Source organism: Struthio camelus, chromosome 1 (assembly GCF_040807025.1).
Source record: "Struthio camelus isolate bStrCam1 chromosome 1, bStrCam1.hap1, whole genome shotgun sequence".
In the NCBI taxonomy this organism is placed as follows: Eukaryota; Metazoa; Chordata; class Aves; order Struthioniformes; family Struthionidae; genus Struthio; species Struthio camelus.
In genome coordinates this window covers 193,713,439-193,726,247 of record NC_090942.1, presented here as the reverse complement: position 1 = coordinate 193,726,247, position 12,809 = coordinate 193,713,439, and the positions used below count along the sequence as shown (strand labels likewise).

Here is a 12,809-nt window from a genome sequence, read left to right as displayed (position 1 = left end):
TTCAGGAAGCACACCACCTTTTGAAGGTAATCTCATTGGATAATTTAATTATTTCAATCCAATTATTTTCACCTGCTTCCCACATTCAAATGTTTAAGTAATGGAAGTTATTAGAAAGATCCTCATTAGATTAAAATGCAAGCTTGCTATGCAATGAATGACTCAATGGAACCATGCTAAAAATATCTAACAGATCAGTCACTTGCAAGAAAGTAACCCTCCTGCTCCCCTCTAAATCACCAAGGCAGTAAAAGGCTAAGAAAAGTAGCGACCAGGTCATCAGCCTGTTTCCAAGATGTCTTGTAGAAAAACCTGTCCTGTGGAACAACAAACGTTTTTTCCAGAGCTGCTACAGGCTACCAACTAAGTTAGTGACCATTTTAAAATTCATCATTTATGCATCTTCACTCTACATAAAAATGAATTAATTATGTAGCATACATAGATTCAAAAGCATGAAATCATTGTTATGTACTGAAAGTGGGGCATACACATTTTCAATATATACACTACAAGTATTACATTTCTGAAAAGTTGCATTAATATACGGGTTAATTTACAGGAAAATATTTATATTTGATCCCAAACACTAATTTAAAGCTTCTAGCATGAATTTACAACGAAAACCAAATGCCAGTATGATGGAGCTTGTTTCCATGAATTTCTTTGACTTTGAGAAGAGCATCAATAAGATTCTGATGCAAATGAGCACCTTTGCAAACAAACGGCTTTTCAGCCCAAACATTCACACAGTTCCAAATAAAGCTGTTACCTTCCAATTTACATGTGTATCTCTATTACTAAACGAACTGACAGCTTAACTAGTTATTTTTCTGGTTTTGCTCTCCATACAAGAAAACCCTCATACCTTGTATTGTACAGGTAAGCTCCTTTGCCAACAGACAGGACAATCAGCTGGTCACATGAGGCTGTGGATGTGGAAGGCTTTTTGAAACATCCTTTGCAAGAATAGTTGGGCTTTTGTTTTTAAAATACTGGTGAACAATCATGGCACTGTTTTTCCAAAGACACATCTACCTGGAATGTATTTGCCTGCTCGTGCCACACCAAGGTGCCTCTGGAAATGTTCTCTTTAGGGGCATCAAGGTCTTTCTGCAGAAGAGTGCCATTTCCAGTTCCTCCAGTTTGCCATTGAATTTCAGCAATGATTCACAGATGAAAAAAAGTTCCTTCAGCTTTTCTGCTCATTACCATTTCTCTCTCAAGGCAGCCTGACTCAGAGTTATTTTCACTGTCCTTGCACACACCCTACTCCTAACCACTTGCACTGCTACAGGAGGCAAGAAGCTGCTTTGTTGCCCTGGTTAAGCAGGATAACTTTGGCTGGGGAGTCACAGTCTCTCCTTCCGGGAAGGAGAGAAGCAAGCCCAGCAGCTTTAGTGCCAGCACTTCTCAAAAAAAGACAGACAGAAAGCAGGGCAAAGCAAAAACCCAGCCCAACCCCAAAAGGTTTGTTCTTCAGCTGCAAAGGAACAAGCCTGCCACGCCAGGGTTCTTGGGCTTCTTCTCGTCATGCACATTGAAGGGTGCCTTGTGAGGTGCAAGCAAAGCCCAAAATTCAGAATGTGCAATTTAGGGGTGATCTGACATTCAAGGGCTTAGCAGACAGGCTGCTGGTCACCCCTGCAGTTCCCTAGGAGTGGGGGTGTGGGGTGGAAATCAACACACCTGAACAGAAACTGTTTTTAAACCTGTACTGCAAGGCTAAACATGCCATCCTAAACTTTAGGTTTTACTATGAAAAAAAAAAAAAAAAAAAAAAGAGTTCTGACTTGTTATCCACCTTGAGCATCCAATGCGCCTTCACATCCAGCCATCACCTTCATATAGGCATGTTACAGCTTTCCCATCCTTCAGCATCCAACTTCATATTGCGCTAATTTTCTTATATTTTCTTGAAGTTAGTCAACTGCTAATTTCCCTGAACATCCTCTTGTTACTGTGTTACAAGACTGGTAGTTTCTGTTCCCTCTACTGTCCTCATTGGTTATTTGCTGTACATACTTCCATCACTTCATACATGCTTCCTCTTTAATGTACTCAGTCTTTCTGATCTCTTGAGAAAGCTATTCTTGTGTCCCGCTCTCCTTACCTGTCTCCAGATCCCTCTCATTATCCAATATGCTGTCTGAACTGGTATATTTTGTACTGAATACAGCAATCCACAGACAGACAAACCTGCTGAATTATAAAAGCTTTATAACTGTTTTCCTTATCCATCTTCTCCCCTAATGTATCCCAGCACTGTTTGCTTAATTGATAACAGCTGTACATGTGTGGTTTTTTAAATGCAAATTGATATAATTTAGAATCTTACAAAATACGCAAGGAAGAAAATTTTATATTTTTCAACATTAGATTCTCTCTGCAATACTCTACCATCCACTTACCACATTCCCCTGCAGTTCTTCTCATCTGTCCAGACCCAACCAGCTTATCTGCTAATTTGGGACTGATGAGTGGCCCAGATTGCATTAGTAGGGTGAGTGGAACAGCAGAGGATTCACTAGCTACAGATCCTAGGGGCAATCCTCGAACCACATGTTCCTAGCAAAGGAGATGGAAAAGAAAAGGATAAAAGAGGGCAATAGGCAAAGGCAATTATGTGCCAGGGAAAACCTTGGCAGTATACATCATACCACCCCTTTACAAAGATAATACAGGAAAACCAAGTCTACCACATTGGCAAGTACAGGATGTAACACCAGCTCATTTCCCAGGTATGGAAAAGTACATTATTTAAGTATGTGGAACGGAGCAATACATTAATGGCGCAGCTTTGTAAAGACTTCCGGTGGAGCTCTGCACTGACAGGAGGCCAATGCTCAAGGGACTGTTATGCATCTACCAAAACAGTAAAAGCTATAGCAGCTCCACTTCATTTAGCTAATTGTTACCTTACACACAATTTCTGCTTTGCAATGAGGGACAATTCCCCATTCATGGTAAACCCATTAAGCATTATCAAAGCCTCTCTATTGACATTCTGCACCTTGTTACTAGTTTACTTTACTGACTTATTTTTCTCTAGAGGGTTACAAGAGTCCTGCAGTTCCTATCCAGACGTGGTTTAGGCTTGCATTCTCCAGATCTTTACTGTTGCCACTCATTGGGGAAGTATCACTCCTATCTTGAAAGGAGTAGATTTGAGGTCTTGAGATAAAATCAGCTCTAAAGAAAGGATTTGTTTTTTGTTTTGCAATCGCCTCACATTTAATTTTTTTTCCAAGCTAACGCAAAGGGCAACAGCCCAAAGTTCAAAAGTAGTAAGTTCTTACTACATCATGCCATCAGGCACGGTGATCCCAACAAAGGCTTTAACGTTTATATTCACAGGAATTAGGGATTTGAGACAGAGCACTTCAAACCAATGAATTTCGACATAATTTACGATTTAACTCCTGAGCAACCGTACCTGATCAGCTTTGCCCATTCTGAATAAAGACAGGGTTCCTTACCTGAAAGTATACACTGTACCCTATAGTGCACTCATCCAAATTCAGATAAACAAACATTCTTGAACTCATATAAAGACACTGAGAGCTGACAAATCCATAGATTATAATAGATGCAAACTATTGTATAACCTGTACCACAAAGCTGCCCTGAAAAAGCAGCACAATGCAAACGCGCAGGCATGAAGAGCACATCATTCACTATGCAACACCGCTGGAAGGACTGTATGCTGCTCTGTGAACACTGTACGAGCCATTCATACGTTAGGATGATGTCATGCCTGTTACCTTTTTCAACAAATTAGGCAATCCTGTTTAAAGAATAGTGAAGACTTGGACTGACTAAGCTATTCTGCTATGAACAAAAGGATGATTTGTATGATTTCTTTTTAGGAAAGGGTAACTGGGAGTTATTCAAGACAAACATATGTCACAGATCCTGGGAGTTAAGAACTGGTGTTCCCAGCAGCCGCAGTTACGTGCAGGGGGGTTATTTGCAAACAAGCACCGCTCGTTCCAGCAGGTGTGCAGCCACGCTACCTCACAGGAGATAGATGTAGCCTTCCAGCAGGCTAATAGTCAGCACAGGTATAGACCATACACACAGAGGCTTTCTGTTTATGATTTTGGGCTATTCTAGGGCAGGTGAAACCAGAGGATGGCAGCAGATAATTGAAGCAGGCTACACCTTGCACTGACCTTGGCCACGGACACCAGACTCTAAACGCTAATACAAGAAAGAGAGAAGACAGCTCGAGACCACCTATTGGGCAAGTAAATCCTGGTGCTAATAGTTAAAGCATAAAATCAGCTCACAGCATCTGCTGGGGAACAAAACGAGCTGAGATGGAGGAAAGGCAGTAAATAAGGAAAGGGTCCTTTACATTCCGCTGCCTTGCAGGCTCAGCACTGCCTGAAAAATTAAATCAGGTTTGTAATTCCGGCTCAGCTATTCACAGGTCAGACAGGATTGCTTCTTACATAGATCTTGGGGCAGCGGCGAAACAGTTTTGCTTATGGAATAAAGCTACTACTATGCAAAAGGACTGGGGTAGTATGTCCAGTTACTTCAAGCTTTCCCCACAACTAGAAATGTTGGTTTGCTTCCAACATCCACACATGATCTGCAGTGTCAAGCAGGTCTTCCTCCCATTCTTCTGTTCTGGTATTTGAGACCGACTGAAGACATCCAGGTAGAACGACCTGAGAGTCCAGTACTTCTCTTCTAATACACGTGAATTGTATCTTACTATCAAACGTATGCAATGAACTTTGGAGGGCTATATGCAATTCATGAGCTCTTACCAAGAAATGTAAATCATTAACAGTCTGCAGCAGATTGAGTAGTTTATTTAGTTCAGGGATGTTCCAAGTACTAAGCATCTGCAGGGAGGGAAGGCACCTGGAGGGAGGTACTTTAATAATTTACTCAGAGGCCAGTGGGAGGTAAAATTTTTTATAACAAACTTTTATTGCAGTGGGGAGGAAGAAGGGGATCACTACTCAGGTTAGACAGTGCTATCCTATGGGTAGGATACGACCCCCCAGAAAGATCAGCCATACAGCTTGCTCTAAATAATACCAATGAACAGGAACAGGAAGTTTATAAGAAAGACCTGAAAAAGTTATGTCATTGAATACTGAAGTGAACAAAAGGGGTTGTTTTGGAAATACACACAAATTTTCATCACCTGCACTGCACAGTATTAATTAAATGCAAGCTAACAAAGGCTCTTAGAAATGCAACAACCAGATCATTCCACAAACGTCTTTCCCTTGCCAGCACTGCACCTTTAAAATGCTTATTTCATTCACACAAGTCTGAAAGACCAAGGCTTGTCTTTGCTTTTCCTACTCTCTTTTTTTCTGGCCAAGACAGTTAACAGTTGCATTTGTTTGAGTTTTTTGAAAGGAAAATATTTCTGTGGAAGGAAACAAAAGCTCAAGGCACGGCAGCTACATGTTAATTAGGAGCCACTGAGCACTGGGGATCTATGTCCTAGCATTCCCTGGGGTTGACTAGTAACCTATACTTGAGACACATAGGCAAAGAGGACTGCCCAGCAGTCTCCTTCCATGCAAATCCATCGCTTAACTTTGGAGACATTTCTCTATTCTTCTATTAGTTCTCCCAGCCAACCCACACTGTCTGACCTTCTGGCTGCTTTCATTTTTATCCACATCTCAACCAAGCTATTTCCTTCCCCAGAGTTTTAGCTCTGGCACCCTAGTTAGGCAAGGGCTGACAGCGATTTACAAGTCCTGCTAGACTTGCTTTTTTTAAAAAATACTCACTCTGTAAGCAAGAACTGAAATTTCAAATGTGCATGTATGTGTGGGAAAGATGCAGACACTCCTTCCTCACCCCAGTTCTCCTGTTTTCTGAAGTACCTATTAACTCACAGCCACCAGCCCACCAAGGTCTCCTTTCCTTGGCAGCAGCAAGCTTTCAGCATTTGTGCATCCCCAGGCAACTGAAGTGCTAGCCCACATACCTGCTCAAGCAGCTGTTGTCCCCTTCCTCACCAAGTCAAACATGCTTTGAAGCGATGAGGCAAAGGCAAAAATTGCCATTCCTTCCACCTCACTGCAAAGGAACAAATCTCTTCCCATTTTATTTCCATTTTGCTACTGCTTGTAGCATCCCAGCCCACTCCCCCTTGCCTGGAGGCTTCACACACACCTGGGGTCTTCATTATTCCAAACAACTGAATGCATTTTAATAATATTTAAGCAGTTAAAGAAAAAAAAATTCAATGAGATGGCACAAGGAAGCTGCTGGAAGATACACTGGGTATGTTAGCTTTTCAGAAGGCAACATCTGGCAGATAAAAACAGCTAAACAAGCCAAACACACTTCCATCACCAATACACAAGGTTCTTTATCAGATTTCTTGTGTGCCACTGTTTTTCCAATCCAAGCTACCCCACTTCTTTTTTTTTTTTAATTAAATCAGATGACTACTGAATATGTTATTTAACAGCATTCAGCATTATTAAGCATGCGTGACCGCTCTGAGAGCTTGGGCAGGGAAGAGACACCTTGCCTCTTTTCAGTTTCAGATTGGTAAGACAGGGCCACTGAAAGAATAAACAGAAAGGAAGGTAAGGAAAGGAGAGAATAAGCAGTAGGGCAACAGGTTATAAAGCACAAATGATACAGAATCTGCAGTGGATAAGGGCAGTAGTGAGCAGCTGGCTCACAGAATCACAGAGAATCACACAGAGTGGTTTAGGTTGGAAGGGACCTCTGGAGATCATCTAGTCCAACCTCTCTGCTCAAGCAGGGTCCTCTAGAGCATATTTCCCAGGCTCAGTAAACCCTAGCCAAGACATCCAAAACAGTGCAGTATTTTGACAATAAAAGATTATCCAAATTGAGGCAGCAGGCTGAAGACAAATCCCTCAAACCCCAAAACTCTCCCCAACCATTCTTAGAATTGCTGGTGTATCAAGAAGGCTTTTCACATGAAGTCAGCCCAGCACCAGAAAGAAGGGAAAAATTCAACTCAAATACTTTTCATTTACGAAGCATTCTGGCAGTGACAGATGTAGTAATGAAAACCTTTCCAGCTACACTAGACAGTTAAGTATTTTTTCTGTATGTAACCTCCCAATATGTATCATGGAAAGCATATACCACATTAAGGATTCTTCAAATAGTACACTTTACTTTGCTTGGTACCTCACAAATACAATTAGTTGGTTTTTGCATTGTTACTTGAGACAATATATCCATTAGGCAGTTTTCATTAACAGACAGGATTTTTTTTGCATTTTGGCCAAATGAAGGTTCACCATCTGTTCCTGTGAAACAAACATATAGGAAACTAAGCAATGGCTTTAAAAGGACACCCAATACAGACTATTCACCTGAGTATGATTTCATGTTATCTTTTTTCTTCAACTGAATACTGCAGAATTTGTACTTGAAACAAAATATTTTCACTGCGCATATTTTCAGGGAGTGAAAAAAACCTCACTTCAATTGGTTTCCTCTGTAGTGCTTGTGAAAAGTTTCAACATTTAATGCCATAGCACTGGTTCCTGCCAAGTTCCTCCTCCTCTTCCCTTCCCAACTTGAGTCGAGGTACGACTGAGTCTCAACAGTAAAACATTTTTGTGCTCAAAGCAGCTTAGTTTTTGAATAAACAAACACATAGCATAGATTCAAATTCAGTCCTGTTTAGGAAATATTTGCAAAACATGAGTTTGCATAAAAAACATGAGCTGCGTAATAAACAGGTGTTTGAGATCAATCAAGGACACAAAGAAAGCAGCAGCATGATCCAGCTTCAGCAGGAGAACCTACAAATGGTGATATCAAACATAAGCAAGTCTAATATAAACGCATAGATCTGGGAGCACAGCTGCCTTGAAAGAGGTGAGTTTTCAAAAATAGGACTCTTAAAACAGTGCATTAAATATGGCGGATCAAGCTAATCAATGCCAAAAAGGTGTGTGAAATCCCTCATTCCACCCACGCCCTGGCACACACCTGCAGGCCCGCATTGGACTGCGTAAGCACCTGGGTCCCAAACTCTCTGCTCACAATACCCATACTCTGCTCACCCTCGTTCCATAATAGCTTAGTGGTAAGAACACCCAAGAGGACAAAATAAGCTATAGGATCTTTTGAGCACCCAGGGGTTGAAACTCTACTTCCCAGAATCAAATCTCGAACATATGTCTGACAACAAAAATAGCTGATGCTAAGTCATCTCATAGGACGGTCATTACTTTGGCAGTCTGGCCATTTTCTCCCCAGGAGACCTAGTCAAGTCAGAAGTCCCCTGTGCCTGCTAAGTGCTTATGACAATAACTAACCACTATGAAGACTTGTCAAGGGTGAAGTACTTACCACCGACAGCATTTAAAAAAACATAAGCCGAAGCCTGGATACTCTCCGAGTAGACAAGAATTAAAATCCTATGTTAGACAGGATGGATAATCACATGTTCTTCCTACGCCCTCCCTCTACAGAGAAACTTTCCATTTCTACTTTCAGCTTCAGCAATTGATTTTTTTTTTCTCCAAATTGCCTACTAACTTTTCAGGTAATACATAACATCACCAAATGGCAACATAGTGTCACTCAGATCTGTGATATCAGGAAAAGGTATCAATGTAGCTATGTAGGAGGAAGGGGAGCCAAGTTAGACCTCTTGTTCTGATTATTTTCATGTTACTTTTGCACTGCTGATATCTACTCATATTTTAAGTTTATTAGAGCCCAGATCTGCTCCTCTTTATCTTACTGTCTGGTTACAGTCCTTGATTCCATGAGATTTGATGCAATGGAGGCAGAGCCTATTCATACCATGAGCAAGAAAGTATGGACTTGTAGTACAGCAAAAGAAGAATGTTTTGTAGAAAAATCCTATCAAGACTGTTTTAAAATCATACGTCCTGAGTCTTCAAGGTACACACGAGTCTATAAAAATTTTTTTGCTTTCTTAATCCTCTGATCTTGTACCTCAAAAAGGCAATCACAGTCCTGTAACCACTTAGGGCTGGACTATAATCCCCAATATAACTTCCTCAGTACCAGAGGACTCACATCACGGAAGAACTTCAGACCAACCAGCTTGAGAACAGTTAAAGTGACATTAAGAACTAAACAAGACGCTTTTTATGAAAAGGGAGTGAATACAAAAAGCTCCTACAACAAAACATCCCATGGAAGAAACTCAAACGAGAGCAGATGAGCACTCTCACGTTCCGGGAAAGAACAATAGCGTATTGTGAAAGATGAAGAAAACCCAACATGCCTCAGCCTGAAGGGCCCACCTCTGAACAGTCACACATGGCTCAGTAACTCAGTAAGCTCAGGAGTAGGAAGAGAACATACCTTCCATGAGCCAGCGCCATGCCAAATGCTGAACAACAATGCTACAGCCAATGTCTACATTGTACTTTTGCCTCCACTGTTCTCCTACGCCATTTACTGTGGCAGCAAAAGCTAAGGGATTCCTATCATAATTCTGCCTTACACAGCAGCTGTAGACACGCTTCTCCAATAACGCCAGCGTCTCATCTGATCCTGCTCACACCGAGGTCAGCAGCAAAACTCTCAAATGATGTGATGTTGGAGCAGGGTGAAACGATTTATGATCGTTTTAGTGTTCATTTATATACTGAAGCAAAAGCAAATTATTCTTCCCAATGGGAGACATATCAGTAAGCGGTTTTGAGATGGGAAGTGGAAAAGACATTTTTCAGTTTAGAATAGTGCCTTATCCCCACAAATAGAGGCTTATCCAATAGAGCACAAAGCTGTAGCAAACAAAAGAGAATGAAAAAAAAGTGAAATAAATATAATGTGAATCCTCAGCCACGGACCCAAATGGAAATAGCCTGTACAAAAATAAGCTATACAAGACTGTCACCAAGAAAACATATGTAACATATGTACGCCCTAACAACATACCTACCTTCTGTTATATTATCAGTGGCAGGTAACCTGGACAAGGCAGGAAGACCCACAGCAAATTTACAGAACAAGTGTCTGTAGCTGTACAGTGCAATTCACTGCAAACATACTCTAAAATAATTCATTTAATACTTTGTTTGATTTTTTGTACTTGAAGTTTTCTACGCTCTTCTCAGGTAGGGAAGTTCACAACCTATTTAAGTAGAATACTTCCTCTTGGTTCCTGCATAGCATTACCAGTTTAATCAGAAAATGAAAGTTTATTATCTTCTATCTATCTTAAAGTTTTAATACATACTACAGTTAGATATTTCTAGAGCCATTTGGCAGCAGCGCCAAAGATCTTTGCAGATTTTATTGAAGTCTTGGTTACAGGAAAGATATATGGGGTAAAAACAATGCTTGGAGTAAGGTCTGAGGGTACTTCAGGTCCAACTTATTTCAAGTGTTGTAGGGACTAAGAGGAGCAGAAGGGTCATGTTTATGACTGAAGGTCTTTTCCAAGATGAAAAGCTTAAGTGAAGCCTTCCTGTGGACAGTATCCATGTTTGCCTGATCTCAAAGGTTTGCTCTACATCTGAATCACCCTGATGAAGAATCCTTTCTCTTCAATACATAACCCCAAAATGGATGCTTATTTCAAAGGAGTAGGCATTATTGATTTGTATTTCAAAATTGGTCTTTGTTAAAGCTTGACACTGTCCTATTATTTCCTCTGAAAGTACAGGGCCAAAGCTTTCATGTGGCCTGAAACAGTGGAAGGACTGTTATACTCATCATAGCCTAGGCCTGGGCTCTTCCACTGGCAGCCCACAGAGCAGCTGCAGTTACATCAAACCTGCTGGAAGGATGCCATGCCAGGACGGTTTCAGCAGGGGATGAGCTGGTATATGTTTATATCTTGTCTCCCAGATCCATGGGACACGACAAAGCAACACTCAGCTCAAATCGGTCAAACATTCCCCTGGGTGTCAAAAGCAAAAGCTTGTGGAGAGAAATCACCTTGACCACCACAGCACGCATCTTCACTGTCGGGAAGCATGAGGAGAAATACTGGCACAGGTAACAGGTTCAGTGCTTGGGCCTCTGAGGTGCAGCATGGAAACATGGAGATCTGATGGGAGTACCCTACCACAGAGGCCACCAGTGCCATCTCTGCGCTCCCGCTGGGTTTCAGTCCTGACTGCAGCCGCATCACACTGGACATTGTACGCTGGAATACAGCGGTACACACACTGCTGCTCAGCGCTGTGGCCTCAGAAGATCTGTCCTCCCCTGACAGTTGGCTGAAGTTAGTTTCAAGAACCTCAAACTGTTTTCGGTCTCAAATTCAGGTTTCTTAAACTCATTTTTATAGATCTCAGATTAACAGACATGGTTACAGGCTGACCAGTTTCAAAGGCTGGGTCTTGTTTAAGCCAGCTGTTTGGGTTTTCTGTTAAATAATCACAAAGCCAATTTCCCATAGACGTTTTAACACCTCTACAACACGGGTGGCCGCAAGATACGTGCACTCTGGGTGTGTAAATTAAAGCTATATTAAAAAATGATACAGGTCTGGGACCAGTTTCTGGCAGGGAGGCCACCTGGCATAGACAGGAACAACTGCATCCAAATCATACACTGGGAATGATCCTTGGTAGAAGCTAATTCACAAACCCTGCCCAGGGATTGTTTAACGCCATACAGATCGGCCCACAACAAGAACAGTCCCTGCTACAATCATGCCATATAGACAGCCAGAATCCCGCGCCCAAGAATGTTCTCTGGCACTGTTTAATTTACTAGAAATGTAGCTATTATAACAACTGGTCCTAGGTTCAGCTGCCTGTTTCTCCCAGCTGTTTAATGGAATTATTGAAAAGAGGAGACAATATCGATCTCACTGAAGTCTGCCCTACATACATCGTAATGTGCAATATCGTCCTTGTTGAGGAGAAAGTCAAAATGACTAGGAGTTTGTCATGTTTCCTCACAACAGCCCTCTCTCTTCTTGTTACACTGTACACAACGGTATCTCAAGATGGTCCATATTTTCCCCACTTTTCCACCTTCATTCTTACGAGCCTGAGGTCAGTGGGAAGGCACTGGCCAGCAACTGAACAAACAGCAATTTCTGGCTTAAAAAGAGTCATCGCTTACAGCCATAAAGGGAAGGCAAGCTAAAAACAAACAGGAGGGCAGACTATTGTCAGCCTAGTCCTTCAGAATTATCACAAAGTCCTAGTTTACAAATTAGGAGCCCGCCTGCAAACACAGACAGTATCACTTACTTCTGGAAGAATACCTTTGAATTTGAGGTGTCAGTATACGCACATACATCACTTTTTGAAACCACTGTTTGCACTTGTAATCTGCATGCAAAACACTTTTGACTATGAATCACTAAGCAATTACCCATGTCATTCGTTTTCCCACATGGAGAATTTTTGTCAAAATGGTCATTTGTCTGCTTCTCTCACATCACTCAGTATACAAAACATTTGCCTACACAGTTAATAGTCACGTTTTTGTGATTAACAGCTGAATAACAATTGCAGTTGTTTCTGAAAGAATGCGCTTCTTTAAAGCATATAAAAATGTCTTTTTATGTCAAAAAGTGCACTAAAAGCACAAGCTCAGTTTTGGAGCAAGCCCAATGAAAGCCAGTTGGAGACACGGACCAAGGCAGATCAACCCATTCTGCAGGTTTTTCCACACTTCCTGCTGGTGAGGTCACCTAGGAATTTGCAATACTTGGCCATTCATTCAGACTTGTTCACACTTTAAAAAAAAATAATAATAATTAAAAAAAAAAAAATCAGACAATGTGCTCATTTGGGTTCCTTCAGAAACAGTTTTAAGTCATCAGAGCTCTTTAGAAGGATGAAAAGCAGCTGTGACCCAAAAGGACTCTATGA

The 12,809-nt window shown here is 41.3% G+C and overlaps 1 protein-coding gene across 6 annotated transcripts in view; it reads right to left on the bottom strand.

Annotated features, from left to right (window-relative positions):
* Positions 1-12,809, bottom strand: part of WDFY2 (WD repeat and FYVE domain containing 2) — an 82,177-nt gene that overhangs the window by 56,817 nt on the left and 12,551 nt on the right. Inside the window, exon 1 of one of the 6 annotated variants that reach the window (XM_068929909.1) lies at positions 2,412-2,489. The exons of the other annotated variants lie outside the window; for them this stretch is intronic. The gene's annotated coding sequence lies outside the window, so the exon portion shown is untranslated. Of the gene's footprint in view, positions 1-2,411; positions 2,490-12,809 lie in introns of those variants that run through there. 6 annotated transcript variants of the gene reach the window in all.